The 10,674-nt window shown below is 40.7% G+C and overlaps 1 pseudogene; it reads left to right on the top strand.

Moving 5' to 3' along the window:
• Positions 1-28: 28 nt before the first annotated feature.
• Positions 29-10,674, top strand: LOC134405503 (vomeronasal type-2 receptor 26-like; annotated as a pseudogene).

Raw genomic sequence — 10,674 nt, 5'->3', positions numbered from 1 at the left:
TGCACTTTGTAGCTCAGCTCCCATGGTCATGGTCAGAAAAGATGCTGCCAGTATCACTACTCTAGCAGCATCTTCTTTTCTTTACAAGCAGTTGCAAGCAAAGGAGGAAAGGCTCAACAGGCATGTGCCATCTTTAAAAGAGCCATTGCTGCTGCCTGCTGTCTCAAATGGGACACTCTGGTTCCTCCTCAGAGTGACCAATGAGATGTTTTTCTATTCCAAAGTGATGGAAGTGAGGAAAAGATTACATACTCAATGCATAAGACTCCTTATTTGAACTTTAAAAAAACCCTATTAAGTTGGCTTGGAACTAGTTGCACACTATGTCTGACCTTCTTCCACTCTCACCCACTCCCAAAACACATACACATGAAGTCTTCAACCACAAACCTAAGCTAGCTACCCAGTAATCAGATCACTCCTGCTCCTACCAAATCTCTAACCCACAATGAGCAAGGACGAAGAAAGCTCAAACTCCTGATTGTCCTTAAGCCCACCCACCCCTCCACCATTGTGATTGGAGGCTGCTGGAGAGAATTGGGAGACTTCAGGAGGATTGGGGGATGAAGCTGTCAATTAACAGCCAATTTCCTCCTACTCCTCCACCCCCTTCCCAACTTTCAAAAAAGAATTGCAAGCTCAGACAGGCTGCCTGACCTCGAAAACAGGTCCGAAGTGATCCAAATCAAGCTGAGTTAGTTCAGACCATGGCAATCTGATTCAGCACAATTTGGACTTGGTCCACCTCACTTCAGCCTGCCTTGCCTTTAATTCGGGAGTTGGATCTGAGGTGATGCACAGCCCTACATTCCTCAGACTGTGACTGCATTAAAAAAAATTGACCTTTTATGAGTGAACTGTGGTTGAACTTTAATCTAGCTTGGGCTGAGGCACCCCAGTTCTTGTACCACTTACAGGAACTGTACCACTTCTTCTTCAAAGAAGAAAACAATAAGTGTAGGATTCAGGAAAATACCTCTTGCAGTTTTGTCATGCATGATGCAACTTCAGTGATTAACAACACACTGGAGAAGCAATCATCCCCCCATATCATTATCTAAATTACTGATACTCAATGGATTTCCACAGTTCAATGGCAAGATCAACAATCCTCATCTGGAAAAAGCTATAAGACTCCACATGTTGTTCAATTCCCAATTTAGGTATAGACAGAGGACTACAATATGTGTGTATGAACAATTCCCTTTAATACTATTGGTATGCTTCCAACAATTGATTCGATTTTAATCCAAAAAAACCCTGTGAGTACCCTTCTTCATCATGACTTTGCCTTGACCAGTTTACTCGGCACTTCCCAGTTTCTTACACAGAAAAATTGGACCTTATTAATGTTTTATGAATTAATTGCTTTATCCTAATGTAATGTGCCTTGAATTCTTCTGAACAAACACTTCGTATCACTGCATCAAGAGTAATGTTATCTTGTCTCATCCTTTATTACTACATTTTAAAATTTCTAATTTACATAATTTAAAAACTGATAGGGTCTTCTCAGGATAACAATTTTATCGTACACCACTGTTATCGTACACCACTGCAACATTATCGTTACCTATAACAGAGCAACTATATATGATGACTGCTAAAAGATTTCTAATTCTCACTCATCCATAATGGGAAAGTGAGGAGACCAAGAAAATATTCTGTTCAGGGACACTGATGGACAAAGAGACATTATTACCTATAAAGCCTTGGTTCTGGCACACAGATCACCAATATGCCAAGCAATAAATCAGTGTGGCCATGGAATCATCCACAATTGAAGGGAGTGTGTAGCAAAACTGATAATACAAACGCATAAAAAGCTGTCAATGGAAAACTGAGAACTAGTTTTTGGAGATGTTTTGTCAGCAGGATGATCATGTTGGTGTTGCTGCTTCGACTGCTATGTCATACTGTCTGCAAGACATGTTCTATTAAATTTATGATATCTGATGATCCTCTCCCTATTCCTCATAACTTTTACCAGCCAGGTGACCTGGTAATTGGTGGGATTGTTTCACAGATCTTCTTCCTCTATAATGATATGTTTTTCATGGAACAGCCAGCACAGATGTTGCATGATGAACCTATGTAAGGCATGATTTCTTCTCTCTCTCTCTCTTTCTGTAATATGATCAGGTCATAATACTGAGAATGCAAATCAGTGTCTTTTAATAATAAATTACTTACTGGTGTGAGAAAACTGGAATTCTAGCAACATTTGGATTTGTTAATCTCCACACAAACCCTTTGACCTAGTTTGCACATAACACTAACCCATGGTTGATTTAACCTATGGTTTACTGTCCTACTCTGGGTTTGTCTGGCAGATGAAAGAATGCTCTGTGATTTGTTTCCTCAATCTGTAGGTTGCTTCTTTTCTTACTCAATCACTTGGTCCCTCCCTGTTTAGTGTAGTAGTAATGGTTGTACTCTGTGTGTGTGTGTGTGTGTGTGTGTGTGTGTGTGTGTGTGTGTGTGTGTGTGTTAGCAGAACCCCCTCCATTTTTAACAGGAAACTGTAAAATCTCCATTGCACACCAAGCGAGATGTCACGTACCAAGAATGTCTTCAAGGGTGTTTCCTGTGTGACTATCTTATCTATCCAGAACAATAGCTTTATGTTCCCAGGCGGAATGTACTGTTACAGAGGAAATGTTTTGCAAAAGATAAGGGGGGCTCTGGTGTTACATTCTGATTGGTTAATGCTGCTACTGGACCCTGCCCCTTGAAAGCTTTAATACTGTACCATATTCCCTATGTCTTTTGTCTGATTGCTCCCTTTGAAGAGACCAGGCCTTGATTACTAATCAATAAAGCGCTTTTGAACCCTCTGTCGCTGGAATGGTGGAGTCGTGCTTAAGGGCTGTTTGGATCTCGTCCTTGGGTGAAAAGAACATTGATCTAACATGTGTGTGTGTGTCTTTTACATATCTCAACAATAACCTCTATAGCCTCACTCAAAAACCAATGAACAAACCATAGCTCTAGGCTCACATGTACTAACTTTATAGGATGACTATATGAAAAGGAGGAGAGTGCTCCTGTATCTTTTCCAGTTGAATAGGAAAGGGAACTTCAGCAAGTCTCATTTGCATGCATGCAGCACCTGGTGAAATTCCCTCTTCATCACAACAGTTAAAGATGCAGGAGTATAGCTAGAGTGAACAGATATAAAAGAGGGCAGGGCTCCTGCAGATTTAACTATTGTGATGAAGAGTCTGGGTTCACATGACACCACAAGCCATAGCCAGACACTGAATATTCATGTTCTACCTGGCATGCAGCACCAACAAGGGTTGCAGCCGACCATGGCTTTAAAAAGCTTGAATAAAAACAACAACGGGCTCTTTTAATCATGTGGACCAGGTCTTTGTATGCTAAGAAGCTGACTTCAAGAAATGCTTGCAAGTTTATTAACACTAGACTATCCCAAAATATTTTGAGCACTTAGCTTTATGGAAAAATACCTATTGCAAATGTCTTGCTTTTGAAACACATCCCTCTATTATCTTCTTTCACTGTTTTATATGATTTTAAGCTACACCTCAATCTTGAGAGCATATAGGTGATTGATGATGATGATGAAGAATGCAAATGTAGTAGTTGTTGTTGTTCCTTGGTTAAACCACCTATAACTCTTATTCCAGTTCAGTGCCTAAGAATTACCAGCATGCCCTGGCCTTGGCATTTGCTGTCAAAGAGATCAATGAGAATCCCAGAATCTTACCCAATATCTCTCTTGGGTTCCACATCCTCAATAGCTACTATGCAGCAAAGATGACTTTTAAGGCTGCACTGAACCTGCTTTCTACACAACATAGGTTTGTCCCCAACTTCAAGTGTCACCACCAGAACAATCTGATAGCTCTCATTGGAGGATGTCTCTCTGAAATCTCTGCCAATATGGCCATCTTTTCAGCAAGCTATAAGACTCCACAGGTGAGCTATGAATATGGAGACTTCACAAGTATGATACACCATCTTCTTCATTTCAGAAAACAATGTGTCAAGCAGCTCCATGATGTTGTGGTTGGCAAACTGGTTAAATGAAGGCAAAGTGATAAAATATTTAGTTGGATTCACCACTTGTTAGAAAACTATACTGTAAAACTGGCTGCTCATAGAAATGGAGGGCAGTGTTGATTGGGGTGCTACTCAGCTCTACATTGGTCCCATGCTCTTCAATGTTTTTGATCAATGACTTAGATAAAGGTATGGAATGAATCCTTATCAAACTTGCAGGGGTGGCTAACATCTGAGAATACAGGGGAAATATACAAAATGACCTTGATAGCATTGAAAACTGGGCTGATACTAAGAAAATGAAATTCAACAGAGATAAAAGTTCTGTAATGCAATATTAGGCAGCATTAATTTTTTAAAAAATAGTTACCAACCTATGACAGATAAAAGTTTCACTTCATTTCATGCAAAACAGACTGTAAGTGCCACAGGTTATACACAGGGTTTATATAAACATATGATTCTCATGGCAATTTGTGGGTCCTGGGCGTCCTCCACAATTTTAAAATGCAAGGAAAGTTATTCTTCTCTCTGACATGCTTATGAACTCTTTAAGCACTGTGTAGTTCTTGAATGGTGCTATAACAGCAATGCCATCTAGTGGCTGTAAAATGGAGCATATAGAACTCACCAAAAGCTTATCAAGAAAGACAAACAGCATGTGCCAGCATGTGCAAGGAGCAAATATTAATCCCACAAAGAATCCAAAAGCAGAACCCTCAGTAAGCTGAGGGATAGAAGTCCTGGTGTAGTGAAACCCTGAGTTTCAGTGCTGCCATTTAAAGCTATAGAAAATTTGAATCAGATTCAGAGCAGAACAAAAACGATGGTGAGGCATATAGAAAAGAAGTACTATGAGCAAAGGTTCGAGAAATTTGGTATTTGGGGCATGGAAAAGAGGAGATTCACGCAGGGGTGGACATTATAGCACTCTTCAAATACCTGAATAGTTGTTACATACAAAAGAGCTGAGACTACTTCTCTACTTCTCAGAGAAAAGGGCTAGATTTTGATTGAGCACTTGAAGAAATGCCCTAATCATAAACACAGTTGAATGATGGAACCTATTTCGAGGAAGGGTTGTCTATCACTGGAGGTCTTTGCAACAGAGGCTGTGAAGCTGTTTGTTAGGAGATCTCTAATTCTGGATTTCCTGCATAACACAGGATGCTGTTGTACTGAGTAGTGAACTGGAACCCTTGCTAATCTATGTTTCTTTGATTTAACACTCTCTTATAATCCATCTAAAAATACTTATATTCAGCTCACCTATGGATCATTTTTGCCAGCACAAGGTGCCAAAACCCTATTCCCATTTTTGTACCAGATGGTCCCAAATGAAGCTCAACAGTACATGGGAGTTGTGTGGCTCCTACAGCATTTCAGATGGACGTGGATTGGGCTCGCTGCAGTGGATGACGACAGGGGGAACAAGTTTTTACAGACCATGGTGCCAATTCTTTCTCAAAATGGCATCTGTTATGCCTTCATAGTCAAAATACTAAAATGGGATTATGTGGATAAACTGACAGACATGCTTTTACAGCAGTGGGAAACCTATAATATTGTCATTGAGAGCAAAGCCAATGTATACTTTATATATGGAGAACCTCCTTCCTTTCAGGCTTTGAGAATATTGTTGTTTGCAGCACCCTTCCTGGCCTTGCCACCGCTGGGGAAAGTGTGGATTGTGACATCCCACTGGGATTTTGCATCCCTATCTATTCAAAAAAATTGGGATATGCAAACCTTCCATGGTTCCATGTCCTTCACCGTTCACTCAAATCAGCCCTTAGGATTCCAAACATTTCTCCAGATGATAAGACCTTCCTGGGCCAAAGGAGACAGTTTCATTCAGGACTTTTGGGAACAGACATTCGACTGTTCACTAAATATGTCTAATATGATGGAGGAGAGCAAGACAATGTGCACTGGAGAGGAGAAGCTGGAGACTCTTCCTGGAACTTTGTTTGAAATGAAGATGACCGGCCACAGCTACAATGTCTACAATGCTGTCTATGCTGTGGCACATGCTTTGCATGCTATGTATGAATCCAGCTGCAAACACAGAAGATTGGTAGAAATAGGAAGGGTGGCACTGCAGAACGCGCAAGCATGGCAGGTAATTGCTTGTCAACATTTTCTTTCTTTTTAAGAAGGTTAGCTTATGATCTGGAGAAAATTGGAACTCTAATTCTTCATGGGGGGGGGGGGGAATCAGCAAAATGGTTGGTTTTGCAAATCCTTTTGAATGAATAGTGCCAGCACCAGTAGGTTGGATCTAGACTTAGGCATGCATAAAGTAGGCTGACTGAAACCAGTGGGACCATTGATTTCAATAGTTCTGCTCTACACAGAACTATTTCTGGATCCAATCCTTTAGAAAATAGAAATATTTTTTAAAAAATAAGATTCATGTTCACCCAGCCACATGGAGTCAACTGGAGGGAAATGACAATTAGAAATATAAAATCACATATGGTGTACCCCAAAAAGAGTGATACTGATGTTGGTTGAAACAGGCCTTTTTGAAGCTAATAGTAGTTATTTCAAGTGCTAGTTGTCTCCTTGTTTATATTCTCCTTTAATATAGGTCCATCACTTTCTAAGTATCATCAAATTCAATAACAATGCTGGAGAAACTGTACACTTTGAGGGAAATGGAGAACTGGCTACTCAGTTCGATGTTACAAACTGGTTGATATTCCCCAATGGTTCATTGGTTAGAGTCAAAGTTGGAAGACTGGATCCCCAGGCTTTTCCAGCAAAAAGTTAACCATTAATGATGACCAAATTGTGTGGCATAAAAGCTTTCATCAGGTGAGCCATAACTGGTAATGATGTGCCTGAGTACAGCAATACCTTTTTACTGGTTACACTTAGGGCTGAAGTAATATTGTGTAAATCAAACCAGTAAAACAATAATGTTTACATTAACCAATCAATAGACTTTCCCCAATTAGTCACACATTACTGCCCCCTTCTTCAACCCTCCATATACTCAGCTCTTCAGACTACCTGTTTTTGTGTGTTTCTGTGGCTTAGTCCTGTCCAAAGTGAGTAAAGCTAGATCTGCACTACTACTTTGTAAAGTGTACTGATAATGATTGGGGGACATTACATATTCCATATACTGCTTTCATAAAGCTCCATCAGATGGGGGGGGGGGGAATCACACTTCCCTACCGTTGCTTCTCCACTCCCACTTTTGTTGCTCAGTACTTTCTCTTTCTCTGAGAGAGGAAAGAGGAAGTAAACAACGTGCATGTGGCCCATTCAGTGGCCTGTCTCTAAACTTAATTCAGGCTTATCAGGGTCTTTTTTGTTAAGGGAAAAGTCTAAAAGAGGTTGGAGACAAACGGGAGTTGGATGCCATCATGAATAGAACCCACAAAAATCTGAGTGCCCAGTAACAAGCGTGCCATAAAACACTCATAGTGTTATTTCCTGTTTTTATTCCACATTTGTAATGATTTGACATAAGGTGAAGATCTGACCTAAAATAGAGGAAGAGCTGTTTTCAGCCAAATCTGATTTGGTCTTTAATCCTTGTGGAAGAGGAGTGTACAAAGCATTTCTGTACAGATTTGAAGCGTATCAATTTTGTTTTGCTGCTTGAACTTAGATTGGATCCAGATTTAGTCATACTTGGAGTATACCTGTTGAAATCAAGAGGATTTATCTTAATTTATGGCTAACATTGTTTTAAACGGGTCTACCAAAAATATGACTAAATCTGGATCCAACCCAAAATCTCTGAAGAGAAGGAAACTGGCTCAACCAGAGTAGCTCTTCTCACCACCACTTGTCTGTTACCCCACCTGAACCCCAGTTCCATGGGGATGCAGTCCTCGACTTTGATTGGCTAGCCTAGAAGATATCTTTCTCCTATCTGTGTGAAGCATTTTTCCAGCAGGAAAAGTGGTCATTTGTCTCTCTCAATTCAATCTGGAAGAGAATTTCTGAGTTTGTCAAGATCTCCCCAAGTTCCCTTTCAAATCCAGCTTAAGATAGATTTCCTGGCCATCTCTAATGTCATTGTTCAATCAATATCAACAGCCTACTATTTGCAGCACAGATATTAAGCTCCATCACACCGGGGGTTAACACACTCCCTACCTTGCTTCTCCGACTGTGTTTCCCTTCCTCAAGTTACTTCCTCTTTCAAGAAGAGGAAGCACACGAGCATGAGGCCCGTTGAGTCCGCTGTTCTAATGGCGCTGCTTCTCCTGCAGCAATTCTGTGTTTAAAAATACATTGGACTTAATGATGGGGTTTTTTTGTCATGCAGGGAAGGCCAGAAGGGGCAAGGGAGGCAGACGACGTCATGTGAGGGACCTGAGGAAACTCCATGATTGCCCAGTAATGAGCAGTCAAGACACAGTTTCTTGTTTTTAGTCAAGATACAGTTTCTTGTTTTATTATCCTCCATGCTTCTGTACAGGTGCTGCCCCTTTCTGTGTGCAATGACAACTGCTACCCTGGCTACGTCAAGGAAAAGAAGGAAGGAGAGAAATTTTGCTGCTATGACTGTGTTCCATGTCCAGAAGGGATGATTTCCCACCAGAAGGGTAGGAGGCATAATGTACAGGGATATCTTGATTATGTCATGTATGTCTTATTTATATATTTGGAGAATGTGTACCCCTTGAATGTACTTAAAGGTAGTTCTCAGTACAGCCTTTAAAAAAGAATAAAACAACTAAACAAACTTGCAAAAAAAAAAAAAAAAGAGCGGATGATATGTAAAAAAATCATAAACAAAATCAACCTCCTTTGGCAGAGAGTTCCACAGCCTAGTGTAGCTACTGAGAAGGCCCTGTTCTAGATCTCAGCCAATTGTATCTTCGGACTCGGAACCCCAATGAGATATTCTACAAAAGATCTTAGTGTAAAGGTAGATTCATATAACTAGAGGTGGTCTTTAGGAGATTTTACAAGTCATCACCCCTAAATTTGAATTGAATTTAGAAATAGGGAGCTGAGTTCCATGGCTGAGTTGGAACTAGAATCCGGATCTCCCAACTCCCAGTCCAATACTCTAACCACAATGTCTCTCAAACCATCACACTGGTGGTTGGCTATCCAGGAACAAGACTAGTAAAATGCTATAAAGTAATTTAGTAAGACTATTCAAATGATGGTTTGATTTCAGTACTTCTTATTTATTACATGTCATGTCCTCTTTGTCTTCCATAATCTAACTCTAGGCAGCCTACATCGGGCTTTATAGTGGATAAGGCTACTAGTCACAATGACTATATGTTATGTCCAGTATCAGCTGCAGTATGACTCTCAATACCAGTTGCTGGGGAACAAGACTGAAAAGCTACTATTGTGCTTCATGTCCTGCCTGTGGGCTTCCCACTGGCCTTTGGCTGGTCTCTGTGGGAATAGAATGCTGGACTGGACAGGTCTGAACTAATATGGCTCAGTAGCTGGACTGAGATTTCTGTAGCTTTAGCAGGAATAATGAGGGATATGGTGGAAGAAAAAACAACTTTTGCCAAAGGCTACCTACTGAGTTCATAAACTGACAAGATCTGAATCAAGGATCTTCTATCTCACAAAACAAAAGAAAAGAAAAATGTAGCCACTACATAATGCGAGTTCAGAACAATCCACACACACTTTTTGAGGCAGAACAACACAAAAATATGCATTCGTGCTAGTACAATTCACACCTTTTGGTAAAAGTTGGACAGCATCTTGAAATAATGAATCCATTCTTCCTTTTTTTCAGACATGGATGCCTGTGTCAAATGTCTAGATGATCAATATCCCAACATGGACCAAACTCAATGCATTCCCAGGGTTCTAAGCTACCTCTCTTATGAAGAATCTTTAGGCTTCATCTTGGCTATCATTGCTCTTTCTTTCTCTTTGTTGACAACTTTGGTGCTTGGAACTTTTCTGAAGCACAAAGACACTCCCATAGTCAAAGCCAACAACCGGAACTTCACCTACATCCTCCTCATCTCCCTCCTTCTTTGCTTCCTCTCCACTTTGCTGTTCATTGGACAACCTGGAAAGGCAGCTTGCCTTCTCCGACAAATGCTTTTTGGCATTGTCTTCTCTGTGGCTCTTTCCAGCATTTTGGCCAAAACTGTCACTGTGGTTTTGGCATTCATGGCTACCAAGCCAGGCTCCAAGTTGAGGAAAAGTATGGGGAAAGGACTGGCTAATTCTATTGCCCTATCTGGCTCCTTGATTCAAGTAGGCATTTGTACCATTTGGCTATGTACATCTCCTCCATACCCAGTTGTGGACATGCACTCATTGGATGGGGAAATCATACTGGAATGTAATGAGGGCTCTGCTGCCATGTTTTATTTTGTGTTGGGCTATCTGGGGTCCCTGGCTATTGTCAGTTTCATGGTGGCTTTCTTAGCCAGGAAGTTACCGGACAGTTTCAATGAAGCTAAATTCATCACTTTCAGCATGTTGGTGTTTTGCAGTGTGTGGTTATCCTTTGTTCCATCCTACCTGAGCTCCAAAGGAAAATACGTGGTGGCTGTGGAGATCTTTGCCATCTTGTCCTCCAGTGCTGGATTACTGGGTTTCATCTTTTTCCCTAAATGCTTCATTATTGTATTTAGGCCTGAACTGAACAACAGGGAGCACCTGATCAGAAGGAAAGCATGA

This window comes from Elgaria multicarinata, chromosome 11 (assembly GCF_023053635.1).
Source record: "Elgaria multicarinata webbii isolate HBS135686 ecotype San Diego chromosome 11, rElgMul1.1.pri, whole genome shotgun sequence".
Taxonomy (NCBI): Eukaryota; Metazoa; Chordata; class Lepidosauria; order Squamata; family Anguidae; genus Elgaria; species Elgaria multicarinata.
This window is presented reverse-complemented; position numbering and strand designations above follow the sequence as displayed.